The sequence below is a fragment of the Mobula birostris genome, chromosome 3 (assembly GCF_030028105.1).
Source record: "Mobula birostris isolate sMobBir1 chromosome 3, sMobBir1.hap1, whole genome shotgun sequence".
NCBI lineage: Eukaryota > Metazoa > Chordata > Chondrichthyes > Myliobatiformes > Myliobatidae > Mobula > Mobula birostris.
Genome location: NC_092372.1, coordinates 105,484,519 through 105,512,325, shown reverse-complemented (window position 1 = coordinate 105,512,325; position 27,807 = coordinate 105,484,519).

Here is a 27,807-nt window from a genome sequence, read left to right as displayed (position 1 = left end):
GGTATTACCGATTCTGATCACAATCCTGTATGTTGTTGGAACAACAAGCTTGTGACTAGACTCAACCTCAGCTTTGGAATTTTCCAGGCACCAACAATTTGTCAGGCTTTATTGGGCCTACAAATGAAGCATGTGAACATATTGATGTAATTTTTAAAAAATCATTCACAGTACCTGTGAAACTATATTCATCCTTCTTATTTCCTTAGAAAGTAAAGTCAAGAAAGGAACTGGAATGTTTTGTTTTCATTGAAGATTCTGGAAATTTCCACTGCATCACCACTCTACATGTGGCACAAATGTTGTTATGCAATGTTTAACTGGATTAACGTGATTTATTTGTTAGTTAATATTCTAGATGCCAGTAAGTTTGAAAACGTCCTTTGGTATATCCAGGCAACCTTGAGCAATATTCCTTGCCTGAGTGCGCCCATGGCTACCCCTTGAGTCTAGAGAAAGTGGGGGTAGCCAAAGGTAAAATTGTTGAGGGTTCTGCCAGACAGAGGAGGGTGGTGGTGGAGGGGAACTGGTTAGTTCTTTTATTGAGAAAGAAGCAAAGAGACTTAAGGCCCTCTTGATAGGGATAGAAGTGTATAGGGACTGGACATCCATGGCAAAAATGAGGCAGTCAGGGCCATCAGTATCAGAGCAAGGAGTTCTATCAGTGTAACGTTCCACAATTGTTGCAGAGCATCGAGCAGATCATACGTACTTCAGCCTCAATAAACCTATGCTGATTATTGAGTGCAGAGGCAGGATGGTGTTGAAGCTCCACAAATCTAGCAGGAGATATTACATCATTTTCTTTTTAGATGGTAATAGAAAGTGATGAGTTGAGCTGCTTGCCTGTAGGATATCTAACCTCTTCCAGTCATACTTTTGTTCATTTATTGAAGTTTTAGTGATGGGTACTGTTGGAGGTCAGACCCCTCTACCTATCCTTTATGCATGGATTGTAAATGAAAGGATTAAGTGAAAAAGAATTATTGAAAGCTGATGGTGTGGTCAGGATGGCATTGCACAGCAATGTAAAGATCCAAATGTTGTTATTATACTTCTGATGCTTCATCCATTGTCCCCTATCATTTTGCTGTGAAACGGCCAATTGTTTTGCATTATCCTACAGCTAACTCTACCACATCTCCTCCTGTCCTGTTTCCTGTGAGGACTTTTCTCCAAAATGTACCGAGACCAGAATCTGTGACTATTTGATGTAGGTAGAGTCTTGATAAGCTAGACAATGAAAGACCACCGTGTTTGCAATATGTGGCACTCAAGTTAAAATTAGATCAGCTGTGATCCTACTGAAAGACTGAACAGCCTTGAGCGTCTGAGTGGCCTACTCCCACTCTTAAATCACGTAAAAATGTAGTGTTGACAATCAATTTCTATGCAACATTTTTGAAGTAGGAAAAGCAGTAAACTATTATCTGCAAAAATAAAACAATATCTTCGTGCTTATAATATTGAACAATAACTTAAGCAGAAGAATAGCAGATTCAGAATGATGAACAGATAGAACAAATCCACATAGCAGTACAATCACTACAGGTTTACTTGTAAATTGTAAACATCCAGAAAGCATTTGAAGTGAGTTAGAGAGCACAGCTTTCTACAGTACATACTGATGGCAGTCAGCTGAGACTGGCATACGGTTCTGGACTTAGATTTAACTCACGGTTCCTGTCACAATTGGATTTAACCCACTGTTCCTGTCATAATTGCTTTTTGGGAAAGATGTGGGAAGCTGAAAGAGGTTCCAATTTTGTCTGGCTGTCTGACTGAAATGATGTTTGTCATATCATCTAGCTGCAGTGGGCTTTTAGCTGGAATGTGACAAAAGAGCTTTAAGGGGTAAGGACTGCTGTATGGACATCTTGTCTGTGTTGGATTATGAAAGCAAGCTAATCACAAAAAAAATTCTGATGTTTTAAGAATGCTTTTGAAAATCAGGCATTTTTCTACAGTGATCAAAACACTTCAAGAAGATCATGAGATATATCAGATGATATCATTCTATCATGATTGACAATAATATTACCAAATTGTATAATCTTAGATCCACCATACTATGAATGATGTGTTTATAACTAGTCTAACTGAAGTGGTCTATCACATAGCTCTAACTTTTTAAAGGTTAAAAAGAAAAACAGTATCTGAAGTGATGAAAGTAATTGGAACATTCACAGAATTGTAACTGTGGAATATTTAGTTTCCTAATTTATCCCATGAGTCAGAAAACCCTGCAACTCCATGATCAACAGTCATCGCTAAAAAAATTCCCAAAGACACATACAAGCTGCATGGGCTATCATATTAGGATTACCTAAAGAGTTATATAGTACCTACTATGCACATAGGTATCTATTTTTTCCACTTCTATTGATATTGTCTGCACTACAATGGGGACAGTCTCTCATCTCTAAAGCCCCTTCCTGTCGATGTATGTTAGAAAAATGGCAAAGTACGTTCTAATCTGTGCATTCAATGGATGAAGACACGGAAAATGCCACTCTCAGATTTAATTGACACATGCAGCTCTCCAACCACCAGTTTATAGGAAATCTACAATCTGCCTACCAGTAATCTAGTGTTATTTTCACATGTTATATTAACTCTGTGAAACCACCACAGTCAAATCGGTGTCATTTATCTTCTGTGAAGTTATTTCCAGCTGTATCCTGTTTATAAACATGAGAAAGTCTACAAATGTTGGAAATCCAAAACAACACACTCAAAATGTTGGAGGAACTCAGCAGGCCAGGCAGCCTCTGTGGAAATAAATAAATAGTTGATGTTCCGGGCTGACCTCCTTCTTCAGGACTGGAAAGGAAGGGGGAAAATGCCAGGAGGATAGTTAGAAGGTGGTAGGTGAAGCCACTGGGTAGGAAAGGTAAAGGGTTTCAGAGGAAGGAATCTTATAGGAGAGGAGAGTGGACCTTCGGAGAAAGGGGGAGAGAGGGGACCCGGGGAGGGGGGTGATAAGCAGGTGAGAAGAGGTAAGAGGCCAGAGTGGAGAATAAAAGAAAAGGGAAGGGGGAGAGAAAAATGTTTTAACTGTATGGAGAAATAGATATTCATGCCATCAGGTCGGAGGCTACCCAGATAGAATATATTGTTCCTCCACCCTGAGGGTGCCCTTATCATGGCACAAAATGAGGCCATGGACTGACATGTCGGAACAGGAAGGTGAATTGGAATTAAAATGTTTGGCTACCAGGAAGTCCTGCATTTTGACAAATGGAGCGATGGTGCTCGACAAAGCTATCCCCCAATTTATAACAAGTCTCACCAATGTAGTGGAGGCCGCATCAGGAGCACTGGACACAACAGACGACCCCAGCAAATTCGCACGTGAAGTGTTGCCTCACCTGGAAGGTCTGTTTGGGGTGCTGAATCGAGGGGAGGGAGGAGGTGTTTGGGAAGGTGTAGCATGTAGGCTGCTTGCAGGGATTAGTGGGAAGGGACCAATGGACAAGAGAATCACTGAGGGAGAAATCCTTGCGGAAAGCCAAGGGAGGGGGAATGTTGTTTAGCGGAAGGATCCTGCTGGAGTTGGCAGAAGTTGGAAAGGATAAGGCAGACATCCCACTCTGCAAAAACTCATTTCAGGGAGGTAGCACCATCAATTTGCGGGAGACTCCCGGAACTTCCGGGAGAGGTGGGATGTCTGCAATAGAGTAGCTCCTTAGCAGCTAGCCAGCTAGTTCAAATAACGTTTGCTATGCTAATGAATGAATGACTCCTGTTGAACTCACCTCAACATGTCTTTTACAGTCTTAACCCACCTTGGGCAATAGAAAAGTCACTGTTGCAAACAGTGCAGCGAGCAACATTGTCATTATTTTTGACCCCTATTAGGAAGGGGTACACTTTAGTGTAGTCTGGGGTGACATATGTTTTATATTTTCTTTTTTTGGAACACTCTGCCATGGTGCGCTCGATCTCTCTCTCTCCCCCTCCCCCCTCCATCTCATGGTCACTCTTTCTCAAAAACATTGCTTTCCGGGATATTGTATATAATTTGCGGGCATCAGGGAGCCAATATTAATATGCAGGAGACTCCCGGAACTTCCAGGAGAGGTGGGATGTCTGGATTAGGTGTGTTGGATGCAGAGGAACTCTGTCACTGCTAAGATGGTGGGATGATGGGGTGAGTGTGGATGTTCGGGATATGGAGAAGGAACAGGTGAAGGCAGTATCAGTGGTGGAGGAAGCCCCGTTCTTTGAAGAAGGAGGGCATCTCTGATGTCTTGGAAGGGAAAGGCACATCCTAGGAACGGATGTGGTGGAGGCGAAGGAATTGAGAAAAGGGAATTACATTTTTACAGCAGATGGGTGGGACGAGGTATAGTCAAAATAGCCGTGGGGATTGGTAGGTTTATAAAAGGTGCCAGTTGACAGTTTGTCTCCAGAGGTGGAGACAGAGAGATTGAGAAAGGGGAGGGAGGTATTAGAAATAGACCGTGTGAATTTAAGGGCAGGGTAGTCGTTGGAGGCAAAATTGATGAAATTGATAAGCTCAGCACCAATTCTGTCGTCAACCTAGTGGAGGAAGAGTTGAGAGTACTAATGGGGAAAGCTTTGAATATGGACTGTTCTACATATCCAACGAAGAGGCGGGCATAGCTGGGGTCATGTAGGAACCCATGAGTCTGGAGAAAATGGGAGGAGCTGAAGGGAAAGTCGTCGAGGGTGAGGACCAGTTCTGCCAGATGGAGGAAGGGAATTGGTTGGCTCTTTTATTGAGAAAGAACTGGAGAGCTTTGAGGAGTTCTTGATGGGGGCTAGAAGTGAACTGGGACTGGGCATCCATGGTGAAAATGAGATAGTCATGGAATTGAAAGTTACTGAGGAGATTGGGAGCATGTTAAGTTTCAGGGATGTAGGTGGGAAGGACAAAATGCCGGGGAGTCAAGGTATGAGGACACAAGTTCAGTAGGGCAGGAACAGGCAGAGACAATATGCCTAACCAGACAGTCAGGTTTGTGGATCTTGGGTAGGAGTTAGAAGCAAGCAGTATCCTCTTCATGTCATCCACGAAGACTATCATTATGACATGGTCAATATGAAGATGCCTTTATTTTAGTTGATGTACATGACTAAAGTTTAAAAAGCAGACATATAGCAAGTTTTCTTGCAAATTCCTTCCTTTCCCAACACCTTTTCATTCTAGCACCTTCCCCTTCCATTTCCAGTTCTGAAGAGGGGTCTTGGGCCAAAATATCGACTATTTTCTCATTCCCCAAGGTGCTGCCTGACCCACCATTTTGTGTCTGTCGCTCCAGGTTACCTGCTTCTACAAAATCTCTTGTGTTTATTATTTAGTAAATAATCCAAAACTATAAATACTCAAACAAATTCTGGATTATAATCTTGTACCAAGATGCAAAAATAGCTTTCATTTCAAAGGAGTGGTTATTAGATAAACTCTTAATGGCATCCCTATACTCACTGTTTGGAATTCATGGCTGCCTTTTAACAACCTCAGTACTAGGAGAGAAAAAATTACCAGAAGAAGAAATTGATGTTCATGCCGTCAGGTTGGAGGCTACCTAGACGGAATATGAGATGTTGCTCATTCACCCTGAGGCTTGTCCTATCATAGCACAAGAGGAAGCCATTGACTGACATGTCAAAATGGCAATGGGGATAGTAATTAAAATGGTTGGCTGCTGGGAAATTCACTTTTGTTGAGTGGAGCAGAGGTGCTCAAAAAAGTGGTCCCCCAGTTTATGTCGGGTCTCACCAATGTAGAGGAGGCCGCATCGGGAGTGCCAGATAGAGTCGATGACCCCAACAGATCCACAAGTGAAGTGTTGCTTCATCTGGAGGGGCTGGTTGGGCCCCTGAATGGAGGGAGGTAAAGGAGAAGGCAAATGGGCAAGTGTAGCATTGACACTTGTCGGGATTATATGCCAGGAAGGTAGATTAGTGGGGATGTACAAATGGACAAGGGAATCACAGAGAGCGATTTCTGCAGAAAGCGGAGAGTTGGGGGGAGGTAAAGGTGTGTTTGGTTGTAGGATCCTTTGAAGATGGCGGATGCTGCAGAGAATGATGAGTTGGATGTGACGGCTCATGGCAGGGGAGGAAAAGAGGAACATTATCCCTATTAAGGCGGCAGGAAGACAGCATGAGTGCAGATGTCTGGGAAATGGAGGAGATGTGGGTGAGGACAGAAGTATCTACTTTAGATACAGTATACAAACAACATTATCACATTTACACATCCGTATTACTGAAGGAATGGAATATTCCGCCATTTATGGTGGGAAAGGCACCATAAAGCCAACCAGAGTGTATCAGCTCGGTTTAGGATCCAGTTGATGCCACGTGACTGCCAGGAAAATGCAATGTGAAACAGCAGAATTCTCAACGCAATCGTACACATACAGTTAAGTACAAATAATGAAGTTGAACTGAACCTTGGAGTCTATGTAGCGATGTGGAGGGATACCAGCGGGTTAATTATGCGACTATACTGGGGAAGACATTGAATTGCACAGAGTCAGCAGAATGACAAGGCAACTTTTGTGTGTGAGTGAATGCACATGTGCAAGGAGTGTGTTTACCGAGTGCTCCCCATCACAGACATACAGTGAAGTCTATCCATCAAAACCAATCAGTGAGGATTGTGCGATCCAGTCACCATGCTTCTGGTGCCAACATGGCCACAGTTCACTAACCCTAACCAGTACGTCTTTGGTACAGAGGAGGAAACCAAAGCACCCGGAAGAAACCTATGCGGTCATAGGGAGAAACATAGAAACTTAGAAGCATAGAAAATATACAGCACAATACAGGCCCTTCGGCTCACAAAGCTGTGCCGAACATGTCCCTACTTTAGAACTACTGAGGCTTTACCCATAGCCCTCTATTTTTCTAAGTTCCGTGTAGTCATCCAGGAGTCTCTTAAAACACCCTATTGTTTCCGCCTCCACCACCGCCACCCCATTCCACGCATTCACCACTCTCTGCGTAAAAAACTTACCCCTGACATCTCCTCTGTACCTACTTCTAAACACCTTAAAACTATGCCCTCTTGTGTTAGCTATTTCAGCCCTGGGAAAAAGCCTCTGACTATCCACACGATCAATGCCTCTCATTATCTTCTACATCTCTGTCAGGTCACCTCTCATCCTCCGTCACTCCAAGGAGAAAAAGGACAAGTTCACTCAACCTATTCTCATAAGGCATGCTCCCGGTTCCAGGCAACATCCTTGTAAATCTCTTCTGCACCCTTTCTATGGTTTCCACGTCCTTCCTGTAGTGAGATGACCAGAATTGAGCACAATACTCCAAGTGGGGTCTGGCCAGGGTCTTATGTAGCTACAACATTACCTCTTGGCTCTTAAATTCAATCTCACGATTGATGAAGGCCAATACACCGTACGCTTTCTTAACCACAGAGTCAACCTACGCAGCTGCTTTGAGTGTCCTATGGACTTGGACCCCAAGATCTCTCTGATCCTCCACACTGCCAAGGGTCTTACCATTAATGCTATATTCTGCCATCATATTTGACTTACCAAAATGAACCACCTCATGCTTATCTGGGTTGAACTCCATCTGCCACTTCTCAGCCCAGTTTTGCATTCTATCAATGTCCCGTTGTAACCTCTCACTGGCTTATAATTTCCTGGGCTATCCCTACTCCCTTTCTTGAATAAGGGAACAACAGCCGCTACCCTCCAGTCCTCTGGAACCTCTCCCGTCCCGAGGGAACATGTGATAATGCAAAGATCATTGCCAGAGGCTCAGCAATCTCCTCTCTCGCTTCCCACAGTAGCCTGGGGTACATCCCATCCAGTCCCGGTGACTTATCCAACTTGATGCTTTCCAAAAGCTCCTGCACATCCTCTTTCTTAATATCTACATGCTCAAGCTTTTCAGTCTGCTGTAAGTCATCCCTACAATCACCAAGAACCTTTTCCGTAGTGAATACTGAAGCAAAGTACACATTAAGTACCTCTGCTATCTCCTCCGGTTCCATACACACTTTTCCTCTGTCACACTTGATTGATCCTATTCTCTCACATCCTTTCCTCTTTCTCTTCACATACTTGTAGAATGCCTTAGGGTTTTCCTTAATCCTGTCCGCCAAGGCCTTCTCATGGCCCCTCCTGTCTCTCCTAATTTCATTCTTAAGCTCCTTCCTGTTAGCCTTATAATCTTCTAGATTCCTATCATTACCTAGTTTTTTGAACCTTTCATAAGCTGTTCTTTTCTTCTTGACTAGATTTTCAACAGCCTTTGTACACCACAGATCTTGTACCCTACCACCCTTTCCATGTCTCATTGGAACCTACCTACTCGGAACCCCATGCAAATATCCCCTGAACATTTGCCACATTTCTTCCATATGTTTCCCTGAGAACATCTCTTTCCAATTTATACTTCCAAATTCCTGCCTGATAGCCTCATATTTCCACTTACTCCAGTTAAACATTTCCCTAACTTATCTGTTCCAATGGTATGGTAAAGGAGATAGAATTGTGATTATTATCTCCAAAATGCTCTCCCACTGAGAGGCCTGACACCTCATCAGGTTCATTTCCCAATACCAGATCAAGTACAGCTTCTCCTCTTGTAGGCTTATCTACATATTGTGTCAAGAAACCTTCCTGAACACACCTAACAAACTCTACCCCATCTAAACCCCTCACTCTAGGGAGATGCCATTCAATATTTGGGAAATTAAAATTTCTCACCACAACAACCTTGTTATTATTACTCCTTTCCAGAATCTGTCTCCCTATCTGCTCCTTGATGTCTTGTTACTACTGTGTGGTCTATAGAAAACACCCAATAGAGTTATTGACCCCTCCCTATTCCTATCTTCTAGGCACAGAGACTCTGTAGACAACATCTTCATCCTATTCTGCAGCCGTGACACCATCTCTGATCACCAGTGCCATGTCCCCACCTCTTTTGCCTCCCTCCCTGTCCTTTCTGAAAAATCTAAAGCCTGGCACTTGAAGTAGCCATTCCTGCCCCTGCACCATCCAAGTCTCTGTAATGGCCACAACATCATAGCTCCAAGTACTGATCAATGCTCTAAGCTTGTCGGCCTTATTCATGATACCCCTTGCATTGAAATAGACACATTTCAAACCAGCGGACTGAGTGTATCCCTTCTTTATCACCTGCCTATCCTCCCTCTTGCACTGTCTCCAAGCTTTCTCTATTTGTGAGCCAACCTCCCTTTCCTCTGTCACTTCAGTTCTGTTCCCACCCCCCCAGCAATTCTAGTTTAAACTCTCCCCATTAACCTTAGCAAACCTTCCCGCCAGGATATTGGTCCCCCTCAGATTCAAGTACAACCCAGAAGAGGTTCCAATGATCCAGAAATCTGAATCCCTGCCCCCTGCTCCAATCCCTCAGCCACACATTTATCCATTCTATTCCTATACTCCCTGTCACAAGGCACAGGCAATAATCCCGAGATTACTACCTTTGAGGTTCTGCTTCTCAACTTCTTTCCTAACTCCCTATAGTCCTTTTTCAGGATCTCCTCCCTTTTCCCACGTATGTCGTTGGTACCAGTATGTACCATGGCCTCTGGCTGTTCTCCTTCCCACTTCAAGATATCGTGGATGCAATCAGAAACATCCCGGACCCTGCACCTGGGAGACAAACAACCATCTGTGTCCACAGAATCGCCTATCTGACTCCTAACTATAGAGTCTCCTATCACTGCTGCCATCCTCTTCCTTTGCCTACCCTTCTGAGCTACAGGGCCAGACTCTGTGCCAGAGTCACGACCACTGTTGCTTCCCCCAGGTAGGACGTTCCCCCCCAGGTAGGACTTTCCCCCCCAATAGTACTCAAGCAGGAATACTTATTGTTAAGGGGGACAGCCACTGGGGTACTCTCTAGTACCTGCTTCTTGTCCTTCCTTCTCCTGACTGTTACCCACCTCTCTTTCTCCTGTGGTCCCGGGATGACTACTTGCATATAAGCTCCTCCCTATGACCTCCTCACTCTCCCTGACCAGACAAAGGTCATTGAGCTGCATCTCCAATTCCCTAACGTAGTCTCTAAGGAGCTGCAGCTCAACACACCTGGTGCAAATGTGGTCGTCCGGGAGGCCGGAAGTCTCCAGGACCTCCCACTCTGACACTGAGCACAGAAAACCAGCCTCACACACATACTTTCTGTCTTTATTTTAAACAGTTAACCTACTTGTCCTCGACCCTTTATCACTGAAGCTCTGTTAAGCCAAAGCCTTCCTACTCTGTCTCCCACTACTGTGTCGACCGCTCTGTAAATCTGTCTTCCTTTTAAACTCTTCTCGCTGTTCTCACTGGCCGACCTCCACGTGCTTGTGCAGTCGTGCCCCGTTCAAACCACTGAAGAAGTAACCGTCATCTACAAGCACCTTAGAGACAGCGTTGGGAATTGAACGCTGATCATTGATCACTGGCTCTGTGTTACCATGGTGCTCCATAAATCACCATGCCACTCCATTCTGTGCTAGTTTCCAAACTGGTTCTCTGAAGGGTAGAATGAAAGGGCCTCATTCAGCCTAACTTTTGTGAAAGCAATAATTCCTTACATTTCATGCAGAAAATTGAGCGGGGGTATGGCAACTCACAGGACTGCTGCCACAGTTACACAGAGCAGCAGAGACAAGGCAAATGCAGTACACTTCTTCAATCAAAGGTTTAATCCTGCAGCACCACAGCAAGACTATCAATTATAAATAGTTTACCTACAGTATATTAGATATACAAACACTCAACAATCAGATATGGAAGTTATGAGTTAAAAGTGCCCTTAATTATAGCATTAATACTTCTGAGTGTGGAATACACTTAATTTATAAATGAATCATAATTTGATTGATAGAAGTCTTTGACTGAGCATAAATTGCTAAAACTCTGATCAAGCTGCAGCAGATTAATCAAACCTCAATAAATTTTCATGAGTGATGTCAGTGATGGGGCTATGTGCCAATTGGAGCAGAGTTGTACAATAACCCAACCCCTCTCCAGAGTACGTTTATGTTGTGGCAGGAGGATGGAGGTTCATGGTTGGTTAAAAGTGCTTCTCCATATAATATAGACAAACATTATTGTGTTTTTGTAATTACTATAATCATAATTCATAATTGCCCTGAAGGCAAACAGTAGACAGGCTTTAGTTAATCTAGAGGTACAGTGGATCACTTTAGGGTGCCCAGTTTCCGGCCTTTCTAGATTGAGAGAAGTGCGTGTGTGTGTTGGGGAGTGGATTAATAAGCAATGAGAGGTCTGAACAAAGAAAAAACTAGCTACAGTATATCACACCTTAAAATCAAGTCAAGTTAAAGCTGGGTCGAGAATAACAAATTATTTGCCACAAAAATAAAACCAAAAGAAATAATTGTCTCCTCTAACTGTTTCTGATTTAAAGATGAGTTGCATCTCGCTCCTCATATCAGCAAATTATAGAATATTCTTGGATTTTGCCCTGAATCTGGGGACAATCCAGTCACCGCAGGCACATTCTGTACTTTCACACCACAGTGCAAAAATTTGTAACATAATATTGCTGAACATCAACATTGGCAGAGGACAAAATGACATATCATTACCAATCAGCTCAGTCAGTGACCTGATTTCAGCATCAAAAGAAAACCAAGAAATTAAATTTTTAAAAAAAAGTTGGAACATAAATGAAAGAAGTCTGGTGAAGCCTAATCCTGTTAATATTTTACATCTGTGTTGTTACTAAAAATCGTGCAATTATTTTACAACCATTAGATACAAATTTAAAAACAACTAATGATTTTTTCACAAAAAACTGTCAAATGGAAATCAATCTCGAAGCAGACAAGACTTTTTGTAATGCTGGAATTTTGGAAGAACATGATGTAACTAGAATACAACTGTGTATTTTGGCAGTGATTTCACTTCTGAACTGGCAGTAATTGTTAGTCCATTGTTATGTCTTGTCACTCCAATACTTAAAACTAATTGAAGGAAAACATAGAGAGTCCAGAATACAAGTCTAACTCTGTTTTCACTTTAAGCGAGGCATTTGCATATCATGTGGTAGTGTCATGACGTATGCAATTCACATATTTTTTACATATAACCTGTAATGAATTGCTTCAACGAACAAGAATGCTTTAACAATATACTCAAATATTAACTACACTACTCCTCTGTGCTTAGATTAGATTAGATTCAACTTTATTGTCATTGTACCGAGTACAGATACAAAGCCAATGAAATGCAATGAGCATCTAACCAGAAGTGCAAAAGAATAGTGTTATTTACAAAATAACTGTGAATAACAAGTAAGTGCTACAGCACACAAATATAAAAGTACTGAGACAGAACAATATGGGTGCAATACTGCTTAGCGCTGTAATGTGAGGTTCAGCAGGGTCACAGCCTCAGGGAAGAAGCTCTTCCTGTGCCTGCTGGTGCAGGAGCGGAGGCTCCTGTAGCACCTACCGGATGGGAGGAGAGTAAAAAGTCCATGGTTAGGGTGAGATGCATCCTTGATAATGCTTTTCGCCCTGCCCAGGCACCTCTCTTAAAGTAAAAATGGATATATGATTATTAAGACTTGTAGTCCTCTTTTATTGTCATTTAGTAATGCATGCATTAAGAAATGATACATTATTTCCTCACATTCTGGGCTCTCCAGGTTTTTCTTCCAATTACTTCTATATTTTGGAGTTACAAAGCATAATAGTTGTGATGAGGAAGTTTTAAAAGAACCTGAGACGACTACCTACGTACCTGTTGAAGTGCAGTTTTAATGGTTGGGCACGAGGCCAAGTGGTTAAGGCGTTCGTCTAGTGATTTGAAGGTTGCTAGTTCGAGCCTCAGCTATGGCAACGTGTTTGTGTCCTTGAGCAAGGCACTTAATCATACATTGCTCTAGTGTCTGTGCGAGGAGTAGCAACTTCCAATCTGCGCCTTGTAAGGCATGAAAATGCTCGACACAGGCTTCTCATGGTCTGAGTCGACATTCCCTCTCCGCCTCTCCCTTCCTTTTAATGGTAGAAAACATTGAAGACATTCTAACAATAACTGAGAATCAAAAGGGTTATAGGGCAGGATGAATATAAAGCAATCTCAAATATGAGATAAATTTCAAAGTATTCAAAGTACATTTATTATCAAAGAACGTAATATTCTTCAACCTTGAGATTTGTTTGCTTACAGGCAATCACAAAGCAAGGAACCGTAAGAATCCAATTTAAAAATATAAAGACCAACCCCTAATGTGCACAGAGAACAGGATTAAAAAAAAACAGATCATGGAAACAGTAGAAGTGAGTAACAACAGCAGTATTGTTGTTACTCACTTCCAAACCAAATTGAGTCCTTCGATCCAAATCCCCAGAGCAGCCCAGAGTAGGCCCAAAGCCTCAGTAATCAGTTCATTCAGTTGATTCTGAAACTGTTAGAGCCTGTGTTTTGCTGGTTGAAGATCGCTTGGGTGCTACAGCGCTCTGCAGACTCGGAGGGAATTCCAGGAGGAAGAGGTAGCATGAGCGAACCTCATGGCGAGAAGGATGCAGGATGTACGCAAACCGATGTTTGACTTATTTTGCCGATTATACGTTCCATTGTTCACCGATTAAAATGACAGGGGTGACTGAATCATTAAGGCAAATGTGTAAGTTTGGAGATTGTTTGGGTCTGTGGTCTCCGGGAGGATTCTGGGAGGTAGAGACACTGTGTGCGAACCTCGAAGCAGGCAGGCTGTAGGATGGGGCACATGCTGACTTCTGGCACCATGTCACCGGTTTAGCTTCCATTGTTTGCTGATTAAAAGAACGAGGGAGATTAAAGCATTGAAGCGAGTGCAAAGGGTGAGTGCCAGGGGCTTGATGAGTCACAGGGATGAGTCACATCACCGAAGCAAGTCAAATTGTCTCCCCAAAGCCAGTGCCAGTAAGTCGCCTCTCCTTGCTGGAGCCAGCCTGGGTAGGTCCGGCCGTTTGCCACTACCCTGAGTGAGGAACTGTCTCTTTGTGTACTGTGTTCTGTGTCCTGTGTCCAAGGAAGAGTCCCGGCTCTGTGCCCTGTATCCAAGGAAGAGTCCCGGCTCTGTGTCCTGTGTCCAAGGAAGAGTCCCGGCTCTGTGTCCTGTGTCCAAGGAAGAGTCCTGGCTCTGTGTCCAAGGAAGAGTCCCGGCTCTGTGTCCTGTGTCCAAGGAAGAGTCCTGGCTCTGTGTCCAAGGAAGAGTCCCGGCTCTGTGTCCTGTGTCCAAGGAAGAGTCCCGGCTCTGTGTCCTGTATCCAAGGGAGAGTCCTGGCTCTGTGTCCTGTGTCCAAGGAAGAGTCCCGGCTCTGTGTCCTGTGTCCAAGGAAGAGTCCTGGCTCTGTGGCCTGTGTCTAAGGAAGAGTCCCGGCTCTGTGTCCTGTGTCCAAGGAAGAGTCCCAGCTCTGTGTCCAAGGAAGAGTCCTGGCTCTGTGTCCTGTGTCCAAGGAAGAGTCCCGGCTCTGTGTCCTGTGTCCAAGGAAGAGTCCCGGCTCTGTGTCCTGTGTCCAAGGAAGAGTCCCGGCTCTGTGTCCTGTGTCCAAGGAAGAGTCCCGGATCTGTGTTCCTATTTTCCAAGCTCCAGGTCCAGGTTCGTATGTTCCGAGTTCCAAGTCCCAGTCCAAGTTCAAGTCCAGGTCCTGAGTCCCAAGTCCCAGTCCTGAATCCCAGGCCAAGCCCAGGCCAAGTCCAAGTCCGGGTCCCAAGTCCCAGGCCAAGCCCAGGCCCTTGGTCCCAGTTTAAGTCCAGGTTCCGAGCCCAACTCCAGCCGTGCATGTTCCCGCTTCCGCTTCATTCACTCCTTGATGTCTCTCTGTACAATCCTTGCTTCCCCACTTTCCTAGTAACTACTAATAAACTCTATTTTCGTTAATGCTATAAAACGTGTTTGTGTCCTGCATTTGGGTCCACCTGTGCTACGCACTTGTGACAATCTTAGCCCTGAATAGACGAAACAATTAAGCATTCACTGCCATCTTATATTGAGAAACCTAACAGCTTGCAATAATCTGATCAAAGAAATTTCTCATCACAGTTTGAAAAGGCTCAGTCCTCAGCTTGATAACTTCAGATTCTGGGACCTAATCTCAATCATATGTGGAATTACATCTGTCAATTCAACCACATGTCATTATTCTAAATATGCATATGAGCCATGCCTACTTAAGCCTTTCAATATGTGAATGAATTTAGTGAATATACTGTATGATACCCATTTTCACAAGATCTATCTGTGTTCAGAGATCAAAGTGTTACATAGCAGTTCAAACAATGTTCAGTAGCAGCTTATTTCATCTCCCTACATTAAAGGGCAACATATCTTTAGTATTTCTTATGGCTTACAGCACTAACTTGTTGGTTTCAAGCACATCAAGATTCTCTTACATACAGGCAATGCCAAATAATTGTGGAATGATTTTAAAGTATTTGGGAAAAGTGATAGCTAAACAGAAACGACCAATCTTCTATGAAAATGTTATAAAATATTAGCATATAAGATATTGGAGTACAAATGTTTAAAATATGGCCTATTTCATTTGACTTTTGCTCTTTGTGCTTTTAGTACAATGTAATAAAATTGTCTACAGGCGGCAGTTACAGCATCTGTAAATGTTACCATTCAATTCCTCATCCAGGAATCAGTGACAATCAGTGAAATTGGTATGTTTATATAAATTAAATCAGTCAAGTACTTTATTACTTTACTTTTCCCCCCATTGTTAGGGTTTAACCAGATTATATTTTCATTTGTTGGCCAAAATCAACCAGTAGTTTTCATGCAATATTTTACAATAAAGATCTTTTCATAGGTCACAAAGTTGAAATAATTATTGATTTGAAGCAGTTATTACCTCAAACTTATTGTATGTCCAACTGACTTTCAGTCACCTGCAGCCTTCTTTCAGATGTAAACACCGCAATGTTAAACAGGATGCGGTGTAGTGTAGCTATGAAAATTCAATGACAGGAACACTACTGAAGAGTTTTGGAAATACTTAACTTCCTTTCCACATTAAATAAACAGTTAATTGTTAAATATTCCTATCCATTGTTATAAAACATTTTGATTGATTAACAAATAAATAGATTTGCATGATATGTTTTAGAACTACAAGTAAATGACAGATTCTCAATGCCTAACAAATTCATTTGATGTATGAATTCTTGGAAGAGTTTGCATGATAATATACTGGGGCTCTTTTACGGGAAATCCTACAGTTTATTTTCAAGATCTCCAGCCAAACCCCCTCTTGCACCACCCACCCCGATCTTTCAATTGTTTGACCCCTCCCCCAATCCAATCAATCCTGGCCCTGGCAACCATTGGCCCCTTGGAGTTAGACTGCACCCAAACAGTGAGTGGAAGCACGTGAAGAAGCGGTGATTTCACTGAGCTACACAGCTGAAGACTTAAAAAGGCAGCGCTTTGCAGTAGTTTTCAGAGACACACTGAGCCCAATCAGTGAATGGGATTAACTAGAAAGGGCGAATAAAAATAAGGCAGGAGCAAGCAGAGTGACCATTGTATGAATGGGCCAGTGTTGGAGTGGCTTTGGCTCATCAAGCCTGGGCAAGGAAAGTATCCGGTTAGTTTCTTCTTCTTCTTTAATCTTTATTCCTCGTCTTTTTTGGCAGATTTACTGCACTGAGAATGGCTCCAGGAGCTGTGTTTTGTTCTGTGTGTGAGATATGGGAATTCTGGGAGACCTCCAGCATCCCGGATAACCATATCTGCACCAGTTACACTGAGAAGTAGCTCCTCAGAGCACGTGTTAAGGAACTGGAGCTGCAGTTTGATGAACTTCAGCTCATATGGAAGACTGAGGAAGTGACAGATTTTTTGATACAGTTGATGGGGATGACCTACTGTACCGGGGGGAGCCACAGTGACTGGGTCTCTGGCACTGAGTCTAGTGCTGTGGCTCAGAAGAGAAGAGAGTTGAAGAGGACTGCAAAAGTGACAGGAATTTCTATAGTCTGAGGAACAGAGATTTAGTAGATGTGATAGAGACACCTGGATTGTATGTTGCCTCCTAGATGGCAGGGTTAGGGATGTTTTGGATTGGGTCCATGGCACTCTAAAGAAGGAGGGTGAACAGTCAGAAGTCTTGGTACATATTGGCACCAATCACATTGGTAGGAAAGGTGAGGAGATCTTGAAGAGTGATTTTAGGGAGCTAGGTAGAAAGATGAAAAGCAGGACTTCTAGAGTAGTAATCTCTGGGTTGCTGCCTGTGCCATGTGCTAGTACGGGTGAGAATAGAATAACTTGGCAGATGAATGCATGGCTGAGGAACTGGCGCAGGGGGCAGGGGTTCAGCTTTCTGGGTCATGGGGATCTCCTCTGGGGAAAGTATGAACTGTACAAAAGAGATAGGTTACATTGAACCCGAGGGGGACCAATACCCTTGCAGGCAGGTTTGCTAGAGCAGTTCAGGAGAGTATAAACTAATTTGGCAGGGGAATAGGAACTGGAGTGATACTGCTGAGGATGGGGTAATTGGTTTACAAACATAGGCAGTGTGTTGTGAGACTGCTAGCCAGGAGAGGCTGATGATAGGGCAAAACTGCAGTCAACAGGATGAGTTGTAATGTAAAAGGGGGACAAAATTTAAAAGGTAATGAATACAGGACGAAGGATGTTGTATTTGAATGCACACAGTAGATGGAATAAGGTAGATGAACTTTTAGCACAGCTAGAGATTGGCAGGTATGATGTTGTGAGCATCACTGAATCATGGTGAAAAGCTGGGAGCTTAACGTACAAGAATACAACATGTATCAGAAGGACAGGTGGGTAGGCAGAGGAGGTGGCGTGGCTCTGTTGGTAAAAAATGAAATGAAATGAAATCATTAGAAAGAGGTGACATAGCATCAGAAGGTGTAGAATCGTTTTGGTAGAGCTAAGTAACTGCAATGGTAAAAAGACCCTGATGTGAGTTATATACAGGCCTCCTAACAGTAGCAAAGAGATGATCTACAAATTACAACGGGGGTAGAAAATGCATGTTAAAAGGGCAATGTTATGATTGTAATGGGGGATTTCAATATGCAGGTAGATTAGGAAAATCAGTTTGGATCCCGAGAAGGGAAATTTATAGAGTGCCTATGAGATGGCTTTTTAGAGCAGCTCATGGTTCAGCCCACTAGGGGATCAACTATTCAGGATTGGGTGTGGTGCAATAAACCAGAAATGATTAGAGAGCTTAAGGTAAAGGAACCCTAAAGAGACAGTGATCAGAATACTATAGAATAATTGAGAAGCAATTTGATAAGGAGAAACTAAAGTCAGATGTATCAGTATTACAGTGAAGTAAAGGGAATTACAGATGCATGGAGCTGGCCAAAATTGATTGAAGAGAACACTACCAGGGATGATGACAGAGCAGCAATGGCTGGAGATTCTGGGAGCAATTTGGAAGGTGCAGGATAGATACATCCCAAGGAAGGAAAAGTATTCTAAAAACAAGATGACACAACCATAGCTGACAAGAGAAGACAGAGCCAACATAAACGCCAAAGAGAGGGCATATAATAGAGCAAAAATTAGTGGGTAGTTAGAGGATTGGGAAGATCTTAAAAACCAATATAAGGCAACTAAAAAAGTCAAAAAGAAGGATAGATAGAATACAAAGTAAGCTAGCCAATAATATTAAAGAGGATACCAAAAGTTTCTTCAGATACATGGAGTGTAAAAGAGAGATGAGAGTAGATATTGGAAAACAGAAAGTGGGAAACAATGCTAGAGAGGTAGTAATGGAGGACAAGGAAATGGTGGAAGAACTGGATAAGAATTTTGCATCGGGTTTCACTGTGGAAGACACTAGCAGTATGCTGGAAGTTCGAGTGTGTTGGGCGGAAAGGTGAGTGTAGTTGCCTTTACTAGGGATAAGGTCCTTGGTAAACTGAAGGGTCTGAAGTTAGATAAATCATCTGGATCAGATAGTGTACACTCCATGGTTCTGAAAAAGGTAGCTGAAGAGATAGTGGAGGCATAGTAATGATCTTTCAAGAATCAATTATGATTCTGGAGGACTGGAAAATTGCAAATATTGCTCCACTCTTCAAGAAGGGAGATAGGCAGAAGAAAGGAAATTATAGGGTAGTTAGTCTGAGCTCAGTGGTTGGGTAGATGTTGTAGTCAATTACTAAGGATGTGGTTTTAAGATACTTGGAGGCACATGATAAAATAGACTGACGTCAGAATGGTTTCTTTAAGGGAAAATATTGCCTCACAAATCTGTTGGAATTCTTCGAAGAAATAACAAACAGGATGGACAAAAGGAAAATTGGTGGATGTTCTGTACTTAGATTTTCAGAAGGCTTTTGACTAGGTGCCATGAGGCTGCACAACAAGTTAAGAATCCGTGGTATTACAGGAAAGATACTAGCATGGGTAGAGCATTGGCTGATTGGCAGAAGGCAATAACTGGAGACTTTTCTGGTTGGCTGCCAGTGACCAGTGGTGACTCATAGTGATCTCTGTTTTACGTGTGATATGTCAGTGATTTGGATGACGGAATAGTTGGTTTTGTGGCCAAGTTTGCAGACGATACGAAGATAGGTGGAGGGGCATGTAGTTTTAAAGAAGCAGTGTAGCTACAGAAGGACTTGCAGTATTGGGCCCCTTATCTAAGAAAAGATATGTTGACATTGTGGAAGCCAAATCATTGGGTATATTTAAGGCAGGGTTTGATAGATTCTTGATTCCTCAGGACATGAAAGGATACAGTGTTGTGAAGGCAGTAGACTGGGGCTGAAAGGGAAATGGATCAGCCATGATGAAATGATGAAGCAACTCAATGGGACAAATGGCCCAATTCTACTCCTATATCTTATGGTCTTATGCTCCAAGTACCCATGTCTCAACTGTCTCAGATCCCAACCTATGACACTCTCATTACTTGAGTCTCCAAATCCTGCCTTGTTCCCAACTTCCACATCTGCAAGTTCCTACCAATCAATTCTACAACAGCTGACATTCCAAATGGAGTCTCCAATATCTATCCACCAGCTCCAACAAAATGCCAAACTCTACCCCAGCAGGCTCCAGACCTTCATTAGCCTAAGTTTCCATGCTCGTCATGACCTGATCTTCTGCTGGCCCCTAAGGAACTTCAACCTGCAACCTCCATTCTCCATTGACCATTTCCATTCAGTTAAATACAAAATCTATATTGTGTATTTATATTTATAATGCTGTATTGTGATCTTTTTTTCTCCAGTCCTGCTGAAGGGTCTCAGCCCAAAGATGGCAGAGCTTAGTCATGATGGTGCTAAACGGCGACTCCTTTGCTTGCATCTTTGGAAACAGCTCTATTTCCATCTTTAATATCTTTATTTTGTCCTTTCAGGGTTCTTTTGAAGACCCTGAGCTGGAGTTACATGCTGACTTTGGTTCTTTGCGGGAATGGGACCTGCTCTTGGGGTTTCGCGACTGGCTGTTACTTAACGTGCAAAGGATATGGCCTAAGAGCTGAGCTCGCCTTCGAAGGTCCGAGATTTCGTGGCTCTGGAGACGGAGGGATCAGGGGTCGGTGCCTCTGCAGGAGATCAGTGTGTTGTTGGAGACAGAAGATCTCTGGCTGTGCGGCCAGAGACCTGAGATCTTTGAGCACAGGGCTTGGAAAAGGCGATGCAACGGATTTTTAATATCGTAAACAAGCTGTTTGTTATATCTCTCCTCTCACTGTGAAACAGAGACACCTCTTTCTCCCTTATTAGGGAAAGAGAGAGCCTGTTGTATGTTGAATACCGAGTGAACGAGTAGTCTTTGGAAGACTGCAAGTCTGGTCTTTGTTGCACGCTTGAGTGCTTGGTGGAGGGTGCCAATGCTTTTCTCGCTGGTGGGGGGAGGGTGGATCGTTGTTTGCTGCTGCTTACGTGCAGGAGGGAGGGGAGCTGGGGGGTGCTTTGGGGCTCTAACATTTAACTGTCGTTCATTCTTTGGGGACACTCCTCTGTTTTCGTGGATAGTTGCGAAGAAAAAGCATTTCAGAATGTATATTGTATACATTTCTCTGACATTAAACGTACCTTTCAAACTTTGAAAACGTCAACTGTACTCTTTTCCACAGATGCTGACCGGCCTGCTGAGTTCTTCCAGCATTTTGTGTGTGTTGCTTGGATTTCCAGCATCTGCAGATTTGACATACTTTACAATTTTGCCTTAAGTGGAGTAAGAGGAATTTCAATGGCTGCAAAAAATACACTACTTAAGCACAAATTAAATGAGCAAGAGGATACCAGCTGGAAAAAGTCTGATTTTAAAATCTAATCAGGGAGTGGCATGAGATGAGTGCACCACTATTTAATTAGACATGGAACAATGGGTATGTTCTTAATAAGCCATGATGTTCTGTTTTCCTTGTTTCACATGCCCTGGCCCCTTAATTTTCCTTACTTGAATGACAACTCACCCACGAATCGGTTGGGGTCATCTACTGTATCCAGTGCTCACTGTGCAGCTCTCTTCCACATCAGTGAGACCCAATATAGTCTGGAGATTCCTTTCTTAAGCATCTTTTCTCCATTCACAACAGGCAAGATTTCCCAGCGGTCAACCATATTACTTCCTCTCCCCATTCCTAATTTGTTGATCCAAGCCTTCTTTACTGCCACTGTAAGGTCTGGGTTGTCTCTAACCTGACAGCATGAGCATTGATTTCTCTAACTTCAAGTAATTTCTCTCCCCTCTCCTTCTCTTTTTTTCTATTTCCCATTCTGGCTCCCCTCCTACCCTTCTCTTCTCCTCACCTCCCTCTAGTGCCCCTTCTCCTTCCCTTTCCTCTGTGGTCCCCTCTCCTCTCCTATCAGATTCCTTCATCTCCAGCCCTTAACCTTTTTTTCTACCTATCACCTCCCAGCCTCTCTCCTCATTTCCTTCCCCACCCAGCTACTTTCCACCTCACATGGCTTCATCTATCATCTGCCTGCATATACTACCCCACTTCCACCTCTTATTCTGGCATCTTCCCTTCTCCTTCCATAACTAATGGACAACAGGAACTTCAGAGCAGTAAGTTTTATATAATAGAAAAATATAAAGGTGGATTGTTTTGACCTTGTTTTACATAATGTGTTTTTACAGATCATTGAGCAACTGTGGGCAATCTTTTAATAGGACATTTGTTTTAAAATGGGCTATTCACAAAAAAAGAAAATGCAGAAATCAATCAGAACTTTTATTTTACAACAGATCAGATCCTATGGTTTTTGTCTCATGTTATTGTAACATAATTCTTTAATACTTACTTAATAAATTTTGTAGAAAACCAAATGGTTTTCCTGAATGGTCATAGTCATAGTCATACTTTATTGATCACGGGGGAAATTGGTTTTCGTTACAGTTGCACCGTAAATAATAAATAGTAATAGAACCATAATAGTTAAATAGTAATATGTAAATTATACCAGTAAATTATGAAATAAGTCCAGGACCAGCCTATTGGCTCAGGGTGTCTGACTCTCCAAGGGAGGAGTTGTAAAGTTTGGTGGCCACAGGCAGTAATGACTTCCTATGACGCTCTGTGCTGCATCTTGGTGGAATGAGTCTCTGGCTGAATGTACTCCTGTGCCCACCCAGTACATTATGTAGTGGATGGGAAACATTGACCAAGATGGCATGCAACTTAGACAGCATCCTCTTTTCACACACCACCGTGACAGAGTCCAGTTCCATCCCCACAACATCACTGGCCTTACGGATGAGTTTGTTGATTCTGTTGGTGTCTGTTACCCTCAGCCTGCTGTCCCAGCACACAACAGCAACTGAATGATCATATTTCAAATTCTACATACAACTGATGGATTGGCAGTTCGATTGTTTTCAGCCATTCTTCCAATGATGTTGTTTTAAGCTAGGTCAGAGGGGGAAAACTGATGTGTAGACCTATAGAAGAAATTTCTGAATTTTTTGAGTTCCAAGAAAATGAGGTGACTGTTTGGTAGACAATGGGCTGATGGTTAGTGATAGGGTCATGGTCCCGAGGGAGGTACGGGAGATGTCGACCTGAAGCTAAGCCTCTTCAGTTTGCTAGACAGCAATCCCCTTGTAAAAAAGTTTGATGATAACGTGTGTGTTTATTTTTAATAAACTGCATTCACAATAGTTTGTAGGTTAGATTGAGCATGTCAGTGGAAAAATTGTGATGTTGAGTGATATGTTGCCAGATATCCTGGATAAAAAGATCTTGAGGGGATACCAGGCAGAAAAGAGGTGTCCCAGTGGATCAGAAGTTCTGGAAATCAAGACTGAAGAAGAGTCAAAGCCCAAGTTGACTGATCATTTCCCTCCATAGATGGTGCCTGAGCTGCTGAGTTCCTCCAGCATTTATGTGTGTTGCTCTATATTTCCAGCATTTGCCATTTCTGTAGTTGGACAAGGTATGTAAGCGTGGATTTGAGATGTTTCTTCTTAGTGGATAAAGGGCATTTCATCCCTCTCAGTAAATTGGAATCTGCAACAAGCCTGGGTTACAGGAATCCTCAAGTATCAGACAATTGAGCCATTTGTTACATGTAAATGCAACCTCCAATTAGATTGTGAAAATGACTATCCTGCACCACAGCAACAAAATTGTCAGCACATCCTATGCTGTACTTCAACTGCCTCTCCATCAAATATTGGAGATTGCTTTTAATTTACCTCTGTAAATAAAAGAAAATAATACTTAACACAGAAGTTCTCACTATCGAAAGACATAAAAATAGATCTCACATGATATAAAACAATTATTGTTTCAGTATAACTAAAGTTTCAAAATTCTTGACCTGGGCTCACACTACTAGCTTCCCATAGATGTACTAGAATCAGCTTTGTGAAGTAGTCAGACAACCAGCTGAGCTAATCTGTCAGGTGTAAAGTGACACCGGTCTCAACCAACAGCCTGATTTATTTGTGCCCTATAGAAGTATGTGCAATTGGGTAAGTATGCAACAAGCAGCAACAGCTGAGCATGCCTGCTGATTTCCTGAATTAGAAACCAAGGAAGACATTCCAACTGCACACTGATTTAGTGTTTCAGTAAAAGTGCTGGACTGGTAATCAAGAACTATTTCTATAATTTCAATCCTTTAATCAATAGTCTTAATTAAACAACTAGAGAGATTAGGATGCTTGAATTGGAATAGAAATATAATATACTAGAGATAAGCAAGATGCCTTTCTAAATGTGTCTAAATTCACAAGGGTAGCAGAATAATTCTTGTCAATGAAAACATCGAATGCTCAAAGTGAAAAAACGTTGGTACTCCTTTATTCCTTTTTACATATGACTACAAATCTGTAACATCAGATCATATTTAATATGTAGAACATAAAAAATGTACCGTTGCCACCTCTTTGTTTACTAGAATTGACCATCATCAGTGCACACCTCAGGGATGTGTGCTTAGCCCACTGCTCTACTCTTTCTACACCCATGACTGTGTGGCTAGGTATAGCTCAAATGCCATCAATAAATTTGCTGATGACACAACTATTGTTTGGCAGAATTTCGGATGGTGACGACAGGGCATACCAGAGCGAGACATATCAGCTAGTTGAGTGGTGTCGTAACAACAACCTTACACTTAAACATCAGTAAGACCAAAGAACTGATTGTGGACTTCAGAAAGCGTAAAATGAGGGAACACACAACAGTCTTCACTGAGGGATCAGAAGTGGAGAGAGTGAGCAATTTCAAGTTCATGGCTGTTCATATCTCTGATGATCTGTCATCACGTATCGATGCAGCTACAAAGGAGGCATGGCAGCAGCTATATTCCATTGGGAGTTTGAGGAGATTTGGTATGTCACCATACCCTCACAAATTGCTACAGATGTACTATGGAAAGCATTCTAACTGGCCCCATTACCATCTGATATGGGGGTGGGGGGCTACTGCATGGGAACAAAATAAGCTACAGAGACTTGTAAACTTAGTCAGCTCCATCGTGGGCCTCTGTAGTATCCAGGACATTCTCAAGGAGCGATGTCTGAAAAAAGGCAGCATCCATCATTAAGGGCACCCATCACCCGGGACATGCCCTCTTCTCATTGCTACCATCAGTAACAAGAAACCATTACTATGAATTGTATTGTACTGCTGCTCCAAAGACAACAAATTTCATGACATATGTCGGCAATATCAAACCTGATTATGAAATGGTGCTCTTGTTAATTCTTTCATTTTGTCTGACAATACAATACATAGAACCTCAAAATTAAATTGCACCTTTCTGTGAACAATTCAGAGTTTATTACATCACGTACATCACACCACTCCACTTGGCAGGTCAGCAGCACTTGATGAGCAGTGATTATCTTTAATTCTTGCCTCTGCAACCTAGCCCCAAATTCCACTCTCTCCGGCCACTGTCTTGAGGTGAACAGTGACATTTCATTCAATCTTAAACCACCTCAGACTCATAAACAGACATTGCTTACTCCCACCTCTGTAATTAGGGAAACAAATTAACCTTCAGTCCCTTATGTTTTTCCCCATCTTTCATTTAGATTAAACTTCATTTCTACTAGAAGCAAAATTAAGCAGCTTTCCTAACACTGATCATTATACCCAACAGGTACTTAATTACCAATATCTCATCTTGCTTCTGTTATTGTAGACTTGGATATTCTTCTGACAAATGGTCTTCAAACAAAAATATCAACTTTTTCTCTTTGTACAGAGGTTGGGCTGAATTTTTTGATTTTATTTCTGTTCCTATGCTCACAGCTACTTACCCCAACTTCTGTAACTGTGAGCCTTTCAGTGTCTTTGAAACAATCCCATTTATACCCTATTAGTACTGACTGAGAATCCCTATCCACACTTGCACATATAAAATTAGGTGCCCTCAAAATACCTAGTGATAAATAGCAACTTGGTCAATTCATTTGCCTCACCAAACCAAATTAATAAATATTAGAATTTCAGTTTTTAATTAATTTTTCAGCACTTACTGTGAATTGTGATGCTATGAACGATTGGGTTTGACAACAGGAATACTATTTCAACTGTCCTCAAAGACAGCTCCCTACTTCTTAAAAGTTTCATTCTATTATTTTCATGTTTCCTGTTTCATAGCTTGTTTTTCTACTTTTTTTTTACAGTTGCTAGCAGTACTTTCTAAGAACTCACTTAAGGTGAATGGAGTAAACTATCTAGGGATGTCAGAGATAATTTTATTTTACACACATAGAGTGATAAGTGCATGGAACACACTCCAGTTTGGTGAGACAAATAGATATATTAGGGACATTGAAGAGACTATTAGATTAGATTAGATTATGAGGACACGCATAATCCAAGAGACTCTTATATAGGCATGTGGATGAAAGAAAATGGAGGGCTATGTGGGAAGGAAGGGCCAGATTAAGTTTGGGGTAGGCTAAAAGGTTTGCGCAGCATTGTAGCCCAAACAGCCCGTAGTGCGCTGTAATATTCCATTATAACAAAACCTATCCAAAACCAAATACAAACCGTGAGGTTTCTTTTAAAGTTTAAGTTGTTATATTTTAACTCAGAGATGATAGAGTGTCCTTTGAATGCAATGTTGGTAGGGAGACTAGGGTTATGCTTGGTTGTGAACCAAGCATAATGTCTTGGTTCACCAGACATTATCAGAGATTATTTCCTTGGTGAAATTAATCTTCTCATGTTAGTTATAATAACATGTGATTCAGGAGATAAGCTGTGCGAAGACAAAGCTGGCCACTCTGAAGAGAAGGCATTTGTAATTCCACTCTGTTGCAAGACTCCACGTGTTCTGTTATGGCAGAGTGTTTACTTGGTGCGATTCTCCACCATGAGGCCAAGAAGCCTGCTCTCTGATGGCAATGAATTGCTGTCCTTAATCACTTAATGGTAATCCTAGACAAACATTGGAAACATAAAGGTAACCTATCTATTTTTCAAATTTTTTCATTTTATTTTTATTTCAACATTGTTGATTATTCTGTAGTGTTTTACTGATTACAGCAATTAAGCATGTACATGTCTCTGAATATCAGAGATATTTCAAAGATATAAATAAAAATGTACTGTGAAATCTCACAGAATTCAGCCTGTGATTACAACATTTCTCTCCTGATACTTCTTGGATGTAGAGAACCAGTACAGGTACTGGAATTGGTTTATTATTACCACATGTACCAAGATACAGTGAAAAGTTTATCTTGCACATTATTTATAAAGATCAAATCATTACACAGAACATTGAGCTAAAATAAGGTAAACCAATTAACAATGCAGAATAAAGGGTAAAAGCTACCAAAAGGGTGCAATACAGGTAAATGATAAAGTGCAAGATCATAATGAGGTAAACTGTGAGGCCAAAAGTCCATCTCTTTACTACGCCTTCCCCATCTGCCATATTAAATGCCATCACATTGGATTTGTACTACACAAGATGACATTGGTGAACCATGCCGATGTGTTGCAAGCAGCTTCCAAAACTTCTAAATATACAATGCCTATAAGTATTCCCCCCCCTTGTAAGTTATCATGTTTTATCATTTTACAACATTGAATCACAGTGGATTTAATTTGGCTTTTTTGACACCGATCAACAGAAAAGAATCTTTTGTTTTAAAGTGAAAACAGATTCTACAAAGTGATCTAAATTAATTACAAATATAAAAACACAAAATAACTGATTGCATAAATATTCACTTCCCTTCAAAATGAGATGCAAAATCATTACTGGTGCAGCCAATTTGTTTTAGAAGTTGCATAATTAGTTAAATAGAGATCACCTGTGTGTACTCAAGGTGTTTCAACTGATTGTACTAAAGAGCTTCAGCATGTAACGTTGACTTCAATCCTTTCTA